Consider the following 21036-nt stretch of genomic DNA (forward strand, 5'->3'; position numbering starts at 1 on the left):
ACTCTCTTTTGTTTTAGAGCCAAATATCTTGAAAGGGTTGTATATTTCACTTGTCCCCTTTTCCCTCCTCTTGACTTACTTCCTACTTAGTCTACAACTCATTTTATTCTGAATTCTGATCCGTCTCTTCATTTAAACTTGTCAAGTTTATCATTGTTCTTGTCTCTAAATGCAATAGGTATCTTGAAGTTTTTATTTTATTGTCTTGAACATTCAATACTAACTGTCCCCTGTCAACAGAATAAGATTATCCAACAAGTAGACTAAACATATGCTTGAGGCTCTTGCAGAATCAAAGAAAAATTGAAGAAAATTAGCTTCAGTAAATTTACCTAAATTCTTCCATCAGAAGTTTAGAAAGAAACTATTTGGGATCCCTGGGTGGCGCAGCGGTTTGGCGCCTGGCTTTGGCCCAGGGCGCGATCCTGGAGACCCGGAATCGAATCCCACATCAGGCTCCCGGTGCATGGAGCCTGCTTCTCCCTCTGCCTGTGTCTCTGCCTCTCTCTCTCTCTCTCTCTCTCTGTGACTATCATAAATAAATAAATAATAAATAAAAAATAAATAAAAAAAGAAACTATTTTAATTTCAGCATATTTGTTGGTTTCATGCTTCATGAATGGACAGATATATAATATATGATAGTTTTAATATACATATATAAAATCTATACTTAGGTTTTAAATTCCTATGTCAGAATATTACAATCTTCTAATGTCTTTAAAAGCTTTAAACTAGCTCCCACTTTCTGGAACTCTCTTCCATTACTTTTGTGCTACTATCAATTCCTGGTTTCTCATGAACATCTCTTATTGCTGTTACTTCCTCTGCAGGATCTTTAAATGTTGATGTTCTTTGGGGTTTTGTCCTGACCTGTCTCCTTTTCTCACTCTAACCAAAGTCACTGGATGAGCTCATCTACATCCAAGCTTCAGTTTTTTTCTCTGTGATGATACCTGCCCAAACTACATCTGTGTGTTAGACCTCCTTTCTGAGTTCTTCATTAATATACCAAATACTGGACATTGCCCCTCACATACATATATTGGAGATGATTCAAGTTTACCATGCTCCCAAATGATTTCAATGTGTTTCTCCATAAGTTTCTCCTTTCTCCTCAGTGTTCATCACTTCGATGAATGATACTACAGTCCAAACCAGAAACCTGAGATTTTTACATAAGTCCTCCCAGTCCTTTGTCATTATAACCAATCAATCACCAAGTCCTAGGATTCTGCTCCCTGTTATGCCTTGATTATGCTTACTTCTTTCCCGAGCCACTAACACAATATTATAGGCCACCATCATTTCTTTTTTTAATTACTATGATAATCTTCTAATGGATACTTTCCAGTCTATTCTCCAATTTAGAACCCAAGTGATTAAAAAAATAATAAACAATGTCATCTTGTTTCTCTCCTGTATAAAGTCAGTACTTTTAAGATAACTTAAAAATCTTTCTGGGGTACATCCAGACAATGGAACACCATTCAGCACTCAAAAGAAATATGCTATTAAGCCATGAAAAGATATGGAAGAAACTTACCTTTTTAGCATAATACTAAGTGAAAGAAGGCAATCTGAAAAAGCTATATACTGTATGATTCCAACCGTGTAACATTCTGAAAGAGGCAAAATGATGGACAGGGAAAAAAAAAAGATAGGTGGTTTCCAGGGGTGAAGGGAGAGGGAAGAATAAATAGGCAGAGCACAGAGGATTTTTTGGGTAGTGAAAGATTCTGTTTGATACCAAAATGGTGGGTACATGGTGTTATACATATGTTAAAATCCATAGAATGTAACACAAAGAGTGAACTGTGGACTTGGGGTGATGTGTCAATATATGTGGACTATTTTGGACTATGTGTCAATATATGTTCATCCATTAATAAATCTACCACTTTGGTGCAGGGTGTTGATAGTGGCAGAGGCTGTGCATGTATAAGGACAGGGGTATATGGGGACTCTCTGGTGCTCAGTCTTATTGTGAACCTAAAATTGCTTTAAAAAATAAAATATTAAAAAAAAACCCACAACGCTCCATGGTGTGGCTTCTTTATTTCTCTTTAAAAGAATCTCTTCTCTACTCTGCCCTTGCTGTATTTGTTTTCATAGGGAACTTCTTTGTTTCCTATTGAGCTAGCCATTGTCTTACTCATCCCTGAGCCTTTGCCCATTTCATCTTACTTTTCCTCTTTGCTTGCTGTCTGCTTGTCATCCTTGATCATTTATCATACTACTTTGTTACTGTGTTTTCACTTTTCTGTCTTCTTTTGCCAGACTTTACATTCTGAGTCCATTTTGTTCACTATAGTATCCCTAGAACTGAGCATGCAAAACATTGAATAAATGAATAGGTGGCATAGGGTTTGAAGAATTTACTCCCATTCTTATCTAGAACTACCCTGCTTTTGTTTTCAACTGCTCTGAGCTTTTGGTAAGAAAGCACTCTAAGAAAAATTACCAGCCTAGGTTGCCAGATTTAATAAGAACAACAAAAATTACAGGACACGCAGATAAATTTGATTTTCAAGCAGACAATGGACAGTATATTACTATAAGTATGTCCCCTGATATGTAATCTTTGTATAATATTTAATTTAATATTTATATAATATTTGGGATCATTTATACTAAAAAATCTATTCATTGTCTGGAATTCAAATTTAACTGAGCTTCCTATATTTTATCTGGCAACATTACTCAGGCCCCAAGATCTGTTTCCTGGCTACTGGAATCATTTGGTTAAACACAGATAACAGAATTGAGTAACTGCCTCCATCTTAAGCTCTCTGTAGTCAATTTCTGTTGAGGACTCCCCTTTCCTTTGCAAATTTTCATTTTTTAGTGCTTGCAGCAGGGCATTTCCATTTCCATGGAGAGAGATTTTGCCATTTACTAGGAGGAAAAAGTTTTGACTTTGAGCTATTGTGTTATTTATATATAATTCACACACCATACAACTCACCCATTTAAGGTGTACAGTGCACAATTCAGTATATGCAGAGTTGTGCAACTGTCATCACAATCTAATTTTAGAACATTTTCATCACTCCAAAAAGGAATCCAGTACCTATGAACAGTCACTCCCTATCTGTCACCTAACCCCAGCCCTAGGCAACCACTAACCTACTCTCTGTCTCTATGGATTTGGACATTTAATTTAAATGGGATCATATAATATGTTTTTTTTTTTTTTTGTGACTGGCTTCTTTCCCTTAACAAAATATTTTCAGGGTTCAATTATGTTGTAGCGTGTATTCTACTTCATTTCTTTTTTTTTTCTTTGCTGAATATTATTGCACTGCAGGAATACCATATTATGTTTATCCATCAGTTGATGGACATTTGGGCTGTTTCCACTGTCTTTTGTAAAGGAAATATTCTAAAATAGATTTTGTATTTTGTATTTGTTGTCTATGGTCAAGCTTTAGAGGAAAGTAAAAACACTATACTTGTTTTAATAGTTAAAGGATTTTATTCTGCTTTTGAAATTTCTTTGGATTCATTGACCTATCCCTGCTTTTATCCAAATCTTTTCTTTCACATAAGAATTGTTTAATACAAGAGGTATATTGGTTGTTGTGATAAGCAATGAAGATTTTTGTCAGACTTTATCATTCTGAGACCTCAGAAAGTTTAAATTTGAGAATCTGTGGTATTACAGGTCTGTCCAGTGTGGTATTTTCCATGACTACAGAGAATATTATAGACTAGAGCATCTGGAATTGATTGTTGTCTTTGGCACAAATGTGTGAAATTGTGGTGTGAGGCTGGAGTTTTTATGTTATATGTTTTTACATAATGTATTCTGGTGTGATCTGTGGATAACTGCACCTAAGATGGCAAGTCAAAATATAAAACCAAACCACATCAAGGTAATAAGGATTTTTGAGACTTCACAGATGTAGAAATGTCATTTTAAGAACAAGTAATTTCTTAGAGAATATGAGTACATGAGAGTCAACACTGACCATTGCACTATACAAGAATATTAATTAGAGCCCCATGGGGGCTCACTAGGCAATGTTTACATTAACCCACAGTAATGGAAGATTTGTAAAATTAAATATCTACTTACTGTGCTTACATTATCAATGTATGACTTCCTTTCTTCCCTCTCCAATCCCTCCTTCTTTTTCTTTCACCCTTCCTGTCTTCTTTCCTTCCTTCCTTCCTTCCTTCCTTCCTTCCTTCCTTCCTTCCTTCCTCTCTCTCTCTCTCTCTCTCTCTTCTCTTCCTTTTATGATTTCCCTCAAATCATCCAGGTAGAATAAATAGTCAGAAATTGCTTAAAGGAATCATAATACTTTGGGCATTTTAACATAAATATTGATGAATAAGGGGTAGAGATTTTTAAACTCAGGTTTTGTGATGACCTACGGAATATAGTTATTTCAAGCAGTATGAGCAAATCTCAAAATAATATGAATATATGTATTCACTTTAGTTTTTATAAGTATCTATCTTATTTAAAAATAAAAACATGTGAAACAAAAAAAACTCCTAGGATGTAATTCTTTATAAAACTTGAATGAAGTCTTAATCTATTGGAGGTTGTGCATTAAGCAGTTTAAAGTGTACTCTGTTTTACAAATGTACCTTATTAAAAATTGTCTTTTTCAATATTCCTAAAATTGATGCTCAGAGACTAAATATTCAAGAAATAAAACAGATCACTCTGATCCACTAAACTGCATATTTGGTGTTTGACTTTCAATCAGGATTTATCGAGTGTTCATCGTCTGGAATTTTATGTTAACATTGTAGTGAATCTGGATTCATCAAATATCTACCACCAAGAAAGAAGAAAGAGACTAATGAATTTCAATGAATTGTAAGCAATATCCTGATTTCAGAGATGTAAAAATGAGAAAAAATATATTGTACAATTAATAAAAAGTACTAGCACTATTGAAAGTATACAAATATACTCAAAAGGCAACTGCACTCTAAAATATATAAGTCATTGGTCAATTTCATTCAGTTACAAATTAATTAAGCACTCTAAATATGTTTAGCTCTAGCCTCAATCCTAGTCCATAATTGGGCTGGAACTATTTAATTATCTAGAAGTTTCTGTTTTTTAATCATCTTCTCTGTGTACCACATTATACCATTGGAATGGGTGGAGTAGGTAGCTGCCCATGAAGTGTGGGTTAAAGTTCTCTGGGAAAGTCTTTATCCCTACTATTCCTTTACTGATGCCAGAAAATTTCCTGTAAGCATTTTCTTCCTTTGACCTTCTGTCCTTTGAACATACGAATATTTCTGGAAGGATGCATTGAATATTTTAATCATTAACTCTCCAATGTGGAATCATTGGTTACATTTTCCCAATGGGATAGCAACTAGGACTTTTCTTTTTTTTTTCTTTTAAAAGCACGCTATCATAGCTGATGAGGAATCAGAGCTTCAGAGACCCTGTGTAACTTGTCCAAGACTGTGCAGCATGTAGGTGATTGAATTGGGCTTTCAGCTCTGCTCTTTACTGGGTCAGACTGTCTTTCATGAACATCTCAAATACACAGAACCAAAGCCTCCAATCTAGCTGACCTGCTGGAAGAGAAAAGCATAAAGAGAGAAGTAGAGAACTTGGGGTATTGACTGAAAGGATCAACACTAAGTGGAGAAAGATAGGGGGGTTGTTGGCTTTGCAGTGAGAAGGCAAAGTTTCTGAAGGGGAAAATGGAAAGATGCTAGAAGTGGACTGGTTGCTTCACAATTTCCGCTGTACTTGCATCAGAATTACTGATTCCCAGAATGGAGCTCGTGTCACCTTTTATGTTAGGTTTACTTCAATTCAATATTTTACTGTCGTTCCTCAGAAAGACTTCAGGACTCACTTGGGAACCCTGGCAAAATTTTATCTTGATTCTACAGCTGAAATTATTGGATTTTTAACCCACATGGAATGCAAATTTTTCTGACCAGTATTTAAGACATTGGTGCTTCCTTTTCTGCATTTTTTCTATGATTGCGACAGAAAGACAGCTGAAAAACTGCACTAAATATTAGTGTACAAACGTTTGAACACACCCACAGCCCTATCTGTATGTGAATCTTAATGGCAGTGTATAAGGCTCATCGAAAGATAAGAGATATTAGTATCATTTTTTTCTTAACAAGGGTAGTTAATATTGTCTGTCCTTTAATAGCAATGAAAAGTAAGCTATAGATTTTGATATGAAAACGAGGATATCATGTACCATTATTTGTGCAGGAGATGTGTGACCTGCATGAATGATACTGCTGCAAACTCTCAAGTCTAATCATCCCATTGAACTAACCAGAGTTCCTCGTTGGAAGCTGGAAAGCAGAAATAATGAACGAATTTATTCATTCATTCCACAAATACTTATCGAGCTCCTACTATATATATATCACCATGTATGTACTTTTCTGGGAGGTGGATATATAGCAGTGCACTAGTCAGACAAATCTGCCTTGACTCTAGTGGAGGGATACAGGAGTACAGTGAGGACAATTAGGTGCTTACGGTCATTAATAGATACAGTGATTTTCACACTTGCTATTCTCTTTGCTTCACAAACTTCTCACCCAGACTTTCATTAATCCCTATTTACCCTTTAGGTTTCTATTTAGATGGCTCTTCCTCTGGAAGCCTTTTCTGACCCCTGAGTTCAGGATCCCTGCCCTTCCCATCAACTCTCACGAAACTTTGCATTCTTCATTTCTCAGCTCTTACACTGTATTGCTTTATTTGTGTGTTTTCTCTACCAGATTATAAATGTCGAGACAATAAGAACCATGATTTTTTTTGGTCTATATTTGTACCATCAGCAACTTGCTTTGTGTTTGGCACAGAATGGGAACTACTGTTTACTTAGTGAATAAGTGATCTAATGAAATGACTTCTCACACATTAGTCCCAGAGTAGAGTTCAAATTCATATCTTCCCTTATTACAGATCATTACATGGTTGTTTTGGTAGAATCTTCCAAGGGTGTGAGATCCCAGTTTACAAAGCATCCAGTCACTGAATTCCTAGTCCATCACGGTGGCAGAGTGACTGACAAGATTTTAAAATGTTCTTATCTAGGCGGCATTTGAGTGGCTTAGTTGGTTAAGCATCTGCTTTTGGCTCAGGTCATGACTCCAGGGTTCTGGATCGAGCCCTGCATCGGGCTCGCTGCTTATCAGGGAGCCTGCTTCTCCCTCTCCTCCCCGCTTGTGCTATCTCTTTCAATATCTCTGTCACTGTCTTGTCTCTCCCAAGTAAATAAAATATTTTAAAAAATAAATAAAGCCATTTATGCCATATAATTGTTGCCTAATAAATATTCCTTAAAAAAAATGTTCTTATCTAGGATGTACGGTGTGTGTATATGTGTGTATGTGTGTGTGTGTGTGTGTGTGTTTGAAGATGTTAACTTTGATTTGTCCCATCTTGGTACATGAATCCTAAAGTATACTTCATATCTCAATTCCTGCAAATATATAGTATAAGACCATCAAGGGATGACATAGCATAAAGGAGTGATACAGGAAGATAGTAGTCGTAGTGATAGCACTATACACTTATTTAGTCTAACTCTGTGCCAGGCAATGTTATAAGCACTTCATCCATGCTTATTTAAATATACCCATAACTCTGTGAGGAAACTGAGGCCTGGGAGGCAGGGCAGTAAATAACTTGATTGCATAGTGAAATAGGTGGACTCCAAAACTAGGCTCTAGAGTTCATATTTTTCTATATTCTACTCCTTCCATTTGAATACAAAATAAAACAAAACTATTTCTCTGAAAAAGCTAAAGAAAACCTAAAGTAAAAGAATAAAACAGCTCAAGAAATGCCACTTGAATTGGACCTAAACATTCTCTTAATATATTAAAAACTGATATATTAAAAGCTACCACTGATGCTTTTTTTTTTTTTTTTTTTTTTTTTTTGCCAAGGGAATTAATTGCTTATTAGACAGATGGAAAAGTTCAGTTGAGGGGGAAAGCGCTAAAGTATGTAGCCAACGTGAGAGAAAGGGCAAGCTTGGCACACAGTGATATGCCAAAAATACTTGCAAAAATATGTCAGAAAGATAGCAGGCAGGTGACTAGCATCCCAAAGTCCACATGACTGAGGCCAACACGGGAAACAAAGAGAAAGCAATGAAAAGAAAGATGACAGGCGAACAAAAACCTTTTATCTTTTGAAAGAAATCTTGTGCAATGAAACAGAAGAGATGAGTCACAGTGCTGTAATTAGATAGGTAGAACATTGTACCTCACAGATTATTGGTAGAGTAAAAAATCTTAATGACTTAACCGATTAACATCAAATAATATTTTTGAGAAACATAATTTTTGACAATCCTCATTTTCATGAGGACTTTACAGCACCAAGGTAGATTTATTAATAACTTACCTATCAATGTTGAAGGTTTTTCCACAGTCCAGGGCTGGATCAGGTTGTGAGAAAAAGGAATGGAAATTTGGAAGGGCCTTTGAGAGATCTTACAAACAAATAGGCATGATGAATTAAAACTTGAACATAGGTAATATGGGTTTTAGGGTAGGGATGAGATACTTCATTGAGAAATTCTAAAACGGAATACAGACTTCTATTCTATAGTACAATACACACTTTTCTGAAAAGTCTCAAGTTTGGCAAAACCATCTCTAAAAGATAACAAAGCTCAGTGGAAAAATAGAATTGGAGTAGGTCATTCCAAACCTATATAATTTGTAACCTGTGCCTGGCAAAAAAAAAAAATAACAATCCTAATTACTAACTCTAATTCAGTTAAAAAGACACGCAATACTCTTTAAAAAATAACACTACAGTACATTTTAGATTTCACCCTTGGGGGAAAAGCAACGGAGTTGAGGTGAATGTAAGAGAGGGTGAATGTAAGAGAGAAACACCTGAATTCTGGAAATGACGGAAGGATGTGTGCAGGTTGAGGAACAGTTTCAGGTTTTGCCCAAAAGTAGAGGAAAGCCTCCCACTGAGCGCCTCCAAGACAGTGCTCATTGCACTGGGTTTCGTGCTGTGTCTGTTTGCAGCCTGCTCCAGTTAGCTGTGTTACTGTGTTGTGTTCAGCTGCTGTTACTCAGTGATACAAAGCATTAGGGGCTGGGAAAGTTTACGTATGAACCAAGATGGCTTTTGTGTAGAGAATCTATGAATTTAACTATGTTTCCATCCATCCATCCATCTGTCCGTCCATCCATCCCTCTGTCTGTCCACTCACCCATCTATCATCTACCTACCTATCTACCTACCTACCTAACTGTGTACTTAGTTAGCATGAGGGACTGAGGATGTTCTTAAAATGAGTCGCCCCCTCTCAATGCCCAGAAAACTGTGATTCCTTTTGTCACCATAGCACCTTAGAACTCCTTAGAACTCCCATTTGGATCTTTCACTGCTTGAAGCTGTTTCTCAAGTCTGTGACTCTTTGCCTTCTACTGTTGACTTTGGAGCTCAGCAATTATATTGATATATTTTTTTGATTCAAATAAATTCAAAATAGAAATTCTTGATTCAGAAATTTTAAAATCTCCAAATATTTTTGATTATAATAAAGTTGGTCTCTAAAATCCCCCAAATTCCTTAAGAAAATATGACAAATCTGAATTATATATTTATCCTATGAAATTAAAGTAAACACCGGCAATTTTCTCCTTTGTATTGAACTAAATTGCTGTTAATGCTTTCCTAGTTCTATTTTTGTACTGAATGACTAGGTTATATGAATTTTTATTGCATGCTGCTTCCTTTGCATTGGTAAAAAATCATTTTGAGTGAAGAATTACTTCTCTCAATATAGTTTAATTATTTCTGAGGAGTTGGCAGATGAAAAAATGACAGGAATATTATTGCTTGTGTTTAGCTTTTAGCATATTTAACATGTGTAGCTAAGATAATTAGAATTAAAAGAATGCTCTTTTTATTTAATGAATTAATGGAATGGGCATCCAGAAGTTGCACTGTGAAAGTTCAACCGAAGCTGCTTAAACCTTCTTCCATAAATCAACTGAGTTGGTTCAGTAATTTCATAGCCAATAAGATAATAGTCTCTTCCTTTGCCTTACTTTTATCTTCTGCATTCAAGTTACATGCACACACTCGTTTGATATACAACTTTACTTTTAAGTTTATATGAAAGATGCAACATAATTTTATTCTAAATATGAACTTGACAATATGGATTCAAATTTGATTCACTGATGTGCAACCTTGCGTGTGATATCTGAGACCAGAAATTGTCAAATGATATATCAAAAAGGTAAATTAGCATTTTCTCAGTGCAACCTGACATGACAGATGGGTAGGAGGAGTGCTGTTATCTCTGAGAAGAGACTAAATATATTATAATTTGGATGTATACACAGACTGGATAAAGACTTTCATAAAAGAATTTTCAATGCAAAATCTATTTTCCACACTCATAATAATTAGTTAAACCCCCTCCATCACTCACTTCTTTCTATGCTTCTATGGATTGCTTTGCAAAGCATCCGTGCATAAAAATTACTTCATGGGATTTATGTTTATTGAACACATATTAATTTCAAGACACTATGCTAGACTCTAGAATACACTGGTAAGTCATTTCCATGTCAATAATATTAGTGGTAGTAATAATAAGAATACTCGTACTGATAATTGCTAGTAGTGATTGAATACTTACCGTTTGGCAGGAACCACTCTAAGCCCTTTACATGTATTCTGACTTTCACACACAGATATACACGCCACATAGTCAACTAACAATAAATGACAGGTGAGTGATGTGGGCAATATTTTTTTAAAAAATCAGAAGGGGTATAACACCTGAAGGGTCACGTAGAGAAGGTGAAATCAGAAATGAGCCAGGGTTGGGTAGATAGCATGAAGAGATAAGGCATTTCTGGGCAAAGGGATGGAGAGAAGCTCTGTGGGCACAAACTTAGTGGTGGGAAAGTGCAGTCTGAAGGAACAAAATTTATATTAGGAAGGATGTTATGGCAGAGAAAGGGGGACCAATGTTAAGAATAAGGCTTGTGAGTGCAAAGCTGAGGGTTTTAGATTGATTACTGCATAAATCATGAGGATCCACTGATGTTTTTGGGTAAGGGGAGTGATTTGAAAGCAATACATTTGGAAGATGTAAATGGTGGGAGTGCAAGTTGTGTTGAAGGTGGAGTTAGAGCCTAATGAGAAGGCTATGTTTGTCTAAGAACTGACACAAAGTGGTGATGATAGGAAGCTTTACCTGCTATTTATCATAAATGAGGAAAGATGAATCGAGGATGACTGATTTTCTTGGTCAGATGATTGTCGGGATGAGGACCTGTTTATGGGAGGGATGTGATGAGTTGAGTTCTAGAACTGGTGTAGCACCGAGGTCTCTATGCACAGAAGGGTGCAGAACATACTCTGAAATTTGCAAGAGGGTCTCAGTGTTGGGAATCATCAGCTTGTAGCTGAGAGCCAGTCTGGAGACGAGGACAAATTCTGTTCTGCTGAGATAGAGAGTGAGAAGTGTGGGAGGCTAAGGAGAAAACCTGACAGTCGGTGGAGGCAGAAGAAAACCCAAACAGACTAGGACTGAAACAAAGATAACATGGCCATGGGAAGGTAGGGGAGGAGATGGTCCAAGACTGAGGGTGTCTTCCATACTATCTGATGTCACAAGGGTTCATGGAGAAAAGGGGCTGCATGCACACGAGTGTACTGCCGTTGCAAAGTCACTTGGCACCTGAAAGTACAGCGTTAGTGAATTGGACAGATTAAGACTTTAATTTAGATTGGATATTATTTTTATTGATCACAACAAGCTGCTTGATGTTATCAGTTGCCTGCATTCTAATAGTTCCCGGGCAGGCTAGGTTATCTAGAAAAAATACCATTTATGTTTAGGTTTTCAACAATGATATGGGCCATAGATAAAGAAACACTGTTGGAGATTCCTGATATCACCAAATTAGAGGAACAAAATAACATGAGAGTTATTTAGAGTTATTTAATCGTCTGCTTTAAACTATTCTTCCTAAGGGAGGCAGAGAGTAGGTGAAGGTTGCTATCAAACCTTTAGTTTTTGAGGAAAGTCTGCTTGTTCAAGAGGCCTTTAGCTTTTGTTTATGCTTTTAAAACTTTTTTTTTAATTATTATTTATTTTAGAGAGAGAGCGCATGCACACCTGAGAGCTCTCTCAGGTAGGGTTTAGAGGGAGAGGGAGAAAGAGGATACCCAAGCAGACTCCCGGTTGAGTGTGGAGTTGGATGTGGGGCTCCATCTCAGGACCCTGAGATCATAACCTGAGCCAAAGTCAAGAGTTGGACACTCAACTGACTGAGCCACCCAGCTGCTCCTGTTCTCAAAATGTTTGATTTTTAAAAATATTTTTATTTATTTATTCATGAGACACACAGAGAGAGGGAGAGACACAGGCAGAGGAGAAACAGGCTCCCTGCAGAGAGCCCGATGTGGGACTCAATCCCAGGACTCTGGCATCACATCCTGAGCCGAAGGCAGATGCTCAGCCGCTGAGCCACCCAGGCGCCCCACTCTCAAAATGTTTTAAAAAGATAGATGGCTTGCTGATGACTCTTGGAATGTTGATAGATTTAAAAGCATGAAAGTTTTTCTATATAATAATAATTACACTCAGTGGGATTAAAATTCAAATGCCAGCATTCCCCAGAAAAATCATATTCTGCTAACCCCAACCAAATAACAAAAGAAAAAAAAAAACAACAAAAAATAATTCTCTTAGGAGTTAGAAGTTTAATTTCTGTGATAATTGGTGATGAATGATAGGCCTGTTCAATACTGTATTCCAGAGTGGCCAAATGTGGCTATTAAATTAAACTTAATTAAAGTTAAATAAAGTTATACATCCAGTGCCTCAGTTTCACTAGCCACAGTTTAAATGCTCAATGGCTAGTGCAGATGAAGAAACTCTCTGCCACTGCTGTGGGTTCTGGTATAAGCTATAAAAACCACAAGCACAGCCTGGTATCACAACCAGATGTGGAGTGCCATATATAGATAACAATTTCATTTTAAAAGATACAACAATATTTCAAGACTGCTTTTGTCTTTGTTAAATCTCGTTACAATGGGGGTTATTTGCTACACTGCCTTGGGTTAAAATTTCTTTCATTAAGTAGCGTTTGCACATGGTAACAAGCTGTTTTCCAAATAACTATGAATGGGAGTTTGAGGTAGAGGAAACAACAGAAGATGTTTGGAGAACCTCGAAGCATTGATTTCTTGGGGTGGGGCAGGGTGTCGCTCTATCTGTGTTTATTTTCCCAGTCGTTTCTGTTTGAGTTCTCCCAAGTTCAGATCTGTATGGGTAGTGAAATTTCCTTGAGTGCTGAAGCTAAGTCTGTGTCTGGAGGAGCCCATTTTATGAAGTAGCTCAATCATGCAATGGTGTCGTGAATGGGGAGGAGCTAGACATGGGAGGAGAGGAAGTGGGGGTCAGAGATGCAAGAACTGAAGCACCCCTCCTTTCTGAGCAGGGATTTTCTGTTGGGTGACAAAGGGTGGAGGAGCCCAAAGGTAAAGAGAACTGTGACGGGAAGCCACAGGCAGCATCTGTAGGTTCTACACTCAACAGCTGGGGAAGATGGCAGAGTGGGATAGCATGGTTACACGTTACAAATCACAGCATAAATAGCACTTGTTGAGGATACAATCAGGTTGGGAGCATGAGGAATGGCCATTTCATTAAGTCATTGCATCAGATGATTGAAGAATACAGCCTTCTGGGGACAGCATGTGTGTCACTCTGGGATCTCTTGAAAGCAGAAGCTGAAGTGGGCAGTGGGAGAGACAGTTGACTTGAGAGGTGGTCTCAGGAGGCTGGAGAGAGGGAGTAACAAGTATGAGATGGGGAAGAGGAAGACAATATGCCGATACTGTATTATGGTCACTGTTGGGTGACCATAATATATGGGTGGGCAAGGGGCCTCTGTTCTGCTAGAACCTCCACGGTTCTGCTGAAAGACAAGAAACTGCTATCTGCTCTTGGTCGAGGGTTGTTTTGGGGGCCTAAACTCCCCTACATTCCTGGGCTGCACTTTCAGCTGGCCCAGCGGTGTTCCCAGGGGCTGGGACAAAATGCAGAAAGATCCGAAGCATCTTCCTGGTATGGAAGGCTGCTGGTGCATCATGAGCCAGGGGTACACAAATCTGTCCACCTCGTCTGTAGCTGTAATCAGAGGGTGGCCGGGGGGTATGATGCTGAGCACCAGAGGTGTCCTCTACAGCTACCATTTCCTCAGAATAATCATTATGTGTCAAACACTGCGCTGAGACATAGCATGTACATTTTCTCATTTAGCCATACAGCTCCCCATGAAGCGATGTCATGAGCCTGCATTTCATAGCAGATATGGAGCAAATAATGTGCTCAAGAAACAATATGCCCAAAGCCCAGGATTACATACGGCTGACAGGATTCTTACCCTGGCTTTTGTGGCCTGTGTACCTAGTTCTATTATTCTTCATGCTCCCTCAGTGGCTCTAAACTTGGCCTTCCATCTTGCTGTTTCTTGGAATACCTCACCTCACACCCCCCCCCCCTTTGCTCTTTGTACTGCAGCATGTCTGCAAGTTTTGGCAAATATATACATCCTTGTAACTCCCATCAACACCATGATCAATATATAGAATAATTCTATCATCCTCAAAACTCCCCTTTTGCAGTAAACACTTTCCCCATTTCTAGCTTCTGGCAATCACTAATTTCTTTTGTTTCCCTGTAGTTCGGACTTGGCAAGGATGTCATGTAAGTGGGAACATACCATTTATAGCCTTTTAAGTCTGGTTTCTTTCGTTTAACATGATGCATTTGAGAATCAGTCCATTGTGGTGTTGGTAGCTCATTCCCATTACTGAGTAGTATTCCATTGTTTGGCTATACCATAGTTTGTTTCTCCATCCTTAGTTGAGGGAAATTTGAGTTATTTCCAGTGTTTGGTGATTACAGAGAAGCTGCTATAAGCATTTGCATAGAGGTATTTGTATGAACAAAGGGTTTTCATTTCACTTGGGTAAATATCTAGCAGTCAGATCACTGACTCTTATTTTAAGTGTATGTTTAACTTTTTAAGAAGTTGCCAAACTATTTTAAATACTGACTTTACTTCTTTGCATTCTCACTGTTAATCGCTCCATATTCTCACTAGTACTTGATATTAAAAATATTTTTTAGCCATCCTAATAGGTTTTTAGTGTTATATCACTGTAGTTTTTAATGCATTTCCCTAGTTACAAATGATGCTGAACATCTTTTCATGTTTTTACTTGTATCTATATATCTTCCTTGGTGAAATGTCTGTTCAAGTCTTTTGCCCATATGTTTTATTGGGTTATTTGCTTTCTTCTTATTGAATTTTGAGAGATCTTTCTATATTATGTATGTTTTCTATATTATGTATTTTTAAAAAAAAATCAGTTGTGTGTATTGCAAATATTTTCTTACAATATATGGCTAGTCTTTTCATTCTCTTAATAGTTTGAAATACTTTGTAAAGTAGTTCTTAATATTTCTGGAGTCCAATTTGTCATTTTTAAATTCTTAAAAATTTTTATTTTTAATTTAAATTCCATTTTATTAAAATATAGTGTATTATTAGTTTCAGAAGTAGAATTTAGTGATTTGTCTGTTGCATATAATGGTGCTCATCACATCATGTGTCCTCCTTAATGCTCATCACCCAGTTACCCCATTTCCCACCTACTTCCTCTCCAGCAGCCATCAGTTTGTTTCCTAGCATTAAGAGCTTCTAATGGTTTGTCTCCCTCTGTTTTCATAGGCAACCTACTGATTGGGAGAAGATATTTGCAAATGACTTATCAGATAAAGAGCTAGTGTCCAAAATCTATAAAGAACTTATCAAACTCAACACCCAAAGAACAAAAAATCCAGTCATGCAATGGGCAGAGGACATGAATAGACATTTCTCCAAAGAAGACATACAAATGGCCAATAGACACATGAAAAAATGTTCAACATCAGTTGGCATCAAGGAGATACAAATCAAAATCACAATGAGATACCACCTCACACCAACAGGATGACTAAAAATAACAAGTCAAGAAACAACAGATGTTGTCATGGATGTGGAGAAGGGGGAGCCCTCTTACACTGTTGGTGGGAATGCAAACTAGTGCAGCCACTCTGGAAAACCGTGTGGCGTTTCTTCAAAAAGTTGAAAATTGAGCTACCCTATGACCCAGTAATTGTACTACTAGGGGATTTATCTGAAGGATACAAACATAGTGATTCATAGGGGCACATGAACCACAGTGTTTATAGTTGCGATGTCCACAATAGCCAAACTGTGGAAGGAGCCACGATGTCTATTGACAGATGAATGGATGAAGAAGATGTGGTATACAGATTCAATGGAATATTACTCAAACATGAAAAGGAATACAATCTTGCCATTTGCAATGATGTAGATGGAACTAGAGGGTATTATGCTAAGTGAAATAAGTCAGAGAAAGATAAATACCATATGATTTCAATCACATATATAATTTAAGAAACAAAACAGATGAACATAGGAAAAGGGAAGGGAAATAAAATAAGACAATTTGTCATTTTTAAAAATTGTTTGTCCTCTTGCTGTCATGCCTAAAAGTCTTTGGTTATTCCCGGTCAGAAAGATTTTCTCCTCATTTCGTCTATAAGTTTTGTGATTTTAGGTTTTATTGGAGGTATATGATCCATTTGAGTTAATTTTTATGAGGTACAAGGTGTAGATCAAGATACTTTAAAAAAAAAAAAAAAAGGATAGCTCAGTGTTCCAGCTCATCTGTTGAAAAGATTATCCTTTCACTATTGAATAGCTTTAATACCTTTATTGAAAATCAATTGACCGTGTCAGTGTGAGTCTGTTTCATGCATTCTACTGTATTCCCTTGATTTACATGCTTATTATTTCTCCAATACATTGTCTTAATTACTATAGCTTTTTAAAAAAATCTGGAAATAATGTAGTGCTATTCCTCCAACTTTTCTTTTTTAAAGATTATTTTTGCTATTATAATGCTATTTTATTTTGCCTTTTCTTTCTTTCTTTTTTTTTTTTTTTAAAGATTTTATCCATTTATTCATGAGACACAGAGAGAGGCAGAGACACACGCAGAGGGAGAAGCAGGCTCCTTGCAGGGAGCCCAATGTGGGACTTGATCCCAGAACCCCGGGGTCACACCCTGAGCCGACGGCAGACTTTCAACCACTGAGCCACGAGCCGCCCCTTATCTTGGTTTTTCATATACGTCTTAGAATCAGCTTAATTATTTCCAAAACAACAACAACAACAACTCAATTCTGCTGGACTTTGATTTAAATTCTAGTGAATCTATAGGACATTTTTTTTGGGAAAACCGACATCTTAACAATTTTCCCCTTATTTTATTACTTATTGGTCATTACATAGAGGTACTGAACAAAAGCAACATAGTGAAAGGAAGACATGTTTATATAAGTGTGACTGCTAGATTGTTAGAAAATTGTGAACACTTCTATTTTCCAGGTTTACATATAACATAAGTATCCACAAAATAATTCAACCTTGTGTTGCTGGCTAGGAGAAGGAAATAGTGTCTGTTGCTCAGGAGAAAATGATTATATTTGAGTTTTGCTATTGCCCCCTCTAACTTTGCTAGTTTCCCCTCCAGTGTGACTGAGATATCCGTATCTGCCGAATATAAGTTCTATATTGTCTGTAAGTCTTTATGGAAACCAGTGAGTGGTTAAAAAAACCATTACTTCTTAAAATATGTTTTCAAAGTGAAACATTCCCTACTGCTAAAACCACAAATTGGGACACTTATAGGAAGCAAATGTAGTTTATTGTTAATTCAGAAAAGGTACAACAGGCAAATAGAGAGACGATCTTTAATGTAGGTCTCTGGCATTGAATATTTCAGAATTACTTAAATCTTTGTGTTTTTCAGTGGTAATTCTAATTTTGGAAATTTTCTAAATGTCTGTGCATAGTGTTTAATTGATAACTGAAAAAAGTCTAGATGTTTCTGATACAGGAGGAGAGGCTCTCTTCAACATGGGTAACTTAGATTCTGTTACCTTCACCTCTGGGTGTTAGGCCTCCTTCCTGTTGTTCATGCCCCAAATTCAACTTTCAAACATTGCTGCTTGCCTCCTCAGTGTTTTAATCTTCCCCAGCCTATTGCTGGCTTCTTGGCAGAATGTCAGCCCTGTCCAGGCAGGACGTCAGACCAGTCCAGATTCAACTAGCTTGATCGAAGAAACAAGCCAGTGCAAAACAGCAAGATCCTCGTTAATCTTAATTAACAGTTCCAAACAGAGTTGCACAACAAGGTCATTTTCCCTAAATGAATTATTAGAGATAATATAAGAAGTAGGCTTCTCCAAGCAGTATTTTTCAACCCCAGGAGTTGGCAAAAACTATCCCAGAGAATTTCTCTCTTTCTGAGAATGGTTCACTCTTAAAAAGTTGAGGTGAATATTCCCTTGAAAACATTGCAGTCATGGTCTGTACCTGTTCCTCCTCTCTTTTCCCTAAGATTCAAGTGGCAAAGTTCAAAGCTTTTCAAAGAACGCTATACAGTGATATTTCCTCACCTGGGAAAAAATGGTTAGAAAAATCCAGACCAGAAAACCATATCTCCTTATAAATTGAGAATACCAATGTCTTCCAAAGAACTCTAAAAAAACTTCTCTAGATGTCCACTTGCTGTTCCATTTTATTGACTCCTTTGCTTATTAAAAATTAATTGGACACATTTTTCATAAATTAGAGCCTGTATTTTCTTTCATTTATTTTGTCTTTTGCTTGCTCATATGTGATTATCTTATTATCTCCAAAAGCAAACAATATTGTTTCCATGAAAAGACTTTAATTTATGATGAAATGTATAGAGAATGGTGTTTTTCTAAGCATCTGAGATCCTACCTTTATCAAGTTGTTATCTAAACACCCAAATAAAATTATTGATTAAAATATGCTAAAAAGTTTAACTTGGACGCATAAATATAAATGTCAGAGTACACTGACAGTTTTTCAAACTTCTCGACAAACTCTTGAAGTATTTGTAAGTAAATATAAGCATGCATGTAAGTATTTGTAAGTAAATACAAATATGCATGAACATTGTCAGTTTCCTTGGCAAGTCTTACATCCTAGTGTCTTACATCCTAGTGAAGAGATAAAAGCACTTAGCTTTAAAGTTTATCTAAGAAACTCAGTTAGATTCAAAGTTACTGTAACAATTCTTGTGAAAAATCAAAACACTGCCAAAAGCAGCTGAAGCCGCTGACCTGGCAGCCTGAATCTGAATGAGGCATGCACTAAAAGCTGTAGGGGTTGAACTAAACATATGGTATCGGATTACTATTAATCTGGAGAAACAGACCATCAGCAAATTGAGAAAAGAATCTCTTATTGCAGTGATTTGTCAAGGCTTTGAGTTTTCATCCTCATTCTTCCTTTCTGATTTGTCTTTTGGAGCTTGGTGTATTGTCATGTAGGGGTAATGGTTTTCATAATGAATAGATTTCCCCTGCAATACTTGTACACATGTCCTCACCAATAAACTGTCGATTTCAAATCGACACTGACATATATGCACATTCATGTATACATATTTGTATTGGTAGATGCTACTATAGCTATATATTTACAATATTATATATATAAAATATATGTATGTATGTGTGATGTATTGAAGACATTATGTATTTAAAACCAAGTATTCTTTCTAAATTTTTAAGTTCATGTGTAACTTATTAAATAATTTGCTCAAGGTGACACAATATGCAAACAATAAGATGGTGTGTAGGCTTAGACATAGTTTGGTGATAATGGTTGTTTCATTGTGCAGATCGCTTCACCAATCAATGCATGAGTAGAACAAGTTGATTGTTTTGTCTTTGGCCTTTCAGAGACATTAGTTGCAACTATTTGAATAAGTTTTTGAGATATATGAATATATAAAGATATGAGGAGAAAAATAACAGTTTCTTATCCTGATTTTGGCATAAGATGTCTTAGAAAAGGAGAAAAGTGGCTACATTTTGTTAGGAACAAAATAATCTGATAGCTAATGACATAAAAAAAAAAAAACAAACCAAACTAAACCAGCAAATAAATTTGTCTCAACACATTCAAAGATTAATTCAACCAAAGTGAGTTCAATTAGTAGCTCTACAGAAATAGTTTTATTTACATGTGCTATATTAACTTGATAATATGTGTGCATTCACTAAGCTGTCAAAGTGCCCAATATTTAAATATTATATACCTTGTCATGTTATGTTGACACACATCGTCTTGTGCATGTATTCTTCATTAGTTCCTTAAGAGTGGGAAAAGTCTGTTCTCTCCCATCATACTAGTGATTAGCTCAGTGCTCAGCAAATTATAGGACGATCTTGCAGAAGTGGCTGGTGAGCAAGATGGCAAGTAGAACAAACAGTGAGCTGTTGGAAGTGACTGAGATAAGACATGTTTCAGAAACCAGAAGCTGCAACCCTTGAAAAATTTGGTGATGTGAAACCCTGCTCTTCCAGAAGGGCATCATTGAAATGAAGTTATTTGCTATAATCTATGTCTCTAGTTCCCTCTCCTGTTCCTCTAGATTTATGAATCTCTGAACCTACTTAATAAATTTACTGTGAATATAATTTCTCCTTTATTTTAAAATTTCTTCTGCCTTAAACTATGGTCTTTAAAAATGTAAAAGCTCTAAGCAGGGAACCATATACATTCTATCAGTCTTCTATTTTGTTATAAGACACTACTTAGCAAGAATAGATTCTTCTCTGTGGGATGAGCAATTAGAAAAACCATCAGACTTATGAAAAATCATTGAAGATGAAAGAGAGAGAGAGAATATGAAATATAGATGTAGGGGCTATTATGGAAAAATAAAACAAACAACCTATATTCTGGAAATATTGCATATATATGGGAAATTTAATTGTAATGAATAGATAAAATGAAATTAGTAGAAGCAAAATGATGAAAGTTGAATTGAAGTAAAAAATAAGTTAAATGTAATAACACATAATTAAGAACTTA

The 21036-nt window shown here is 36.5% G+C and overlaps 2 long non-coding RNA genes across 2 annotated transcripts in view; one reads left to right on the top strand and one right to left on the bottom strand.

The window, feature by feature from the left end:
- Positions 1–20639, top strand: part of LOC144282523 (uncharacterized) — a 96009-nt gene extending 75370 nt beyond the window's left edge. Inside the window, exon 6 of the long non-coding RNA XR_013350992.1 lies at positions 15778–20639. This is a non-coding gene — a long non-coding RNA (uncharacterized LOC144282523). The remainder of the gene's footprint in view (positions 1–15777) is intronic.
- LOC144282526 (uncharacterized) overlaps positions 1–21036 on the bottom strand; it is a 167314-nt gene that overhangs the window by 37754 nt on the left and 108524 nt on the right. The gene's annotated exons all lie outside the window — the stretch shown is intronic.

Source organism: Canis aureus, chromosome 13, assembly GCF_053574225.1.
Source record: "Canis aureus isolate CA01 chromosome 13, VMU_Caureus_v.1.0, whole genome shotgun sequence".
NCBI classification, from domain to species: domain Eukaryota; kingdom Metazoa; phylum Chordata; class Mammalia; order Carnivora; family Canidae; genus Canis; species Canis aureus.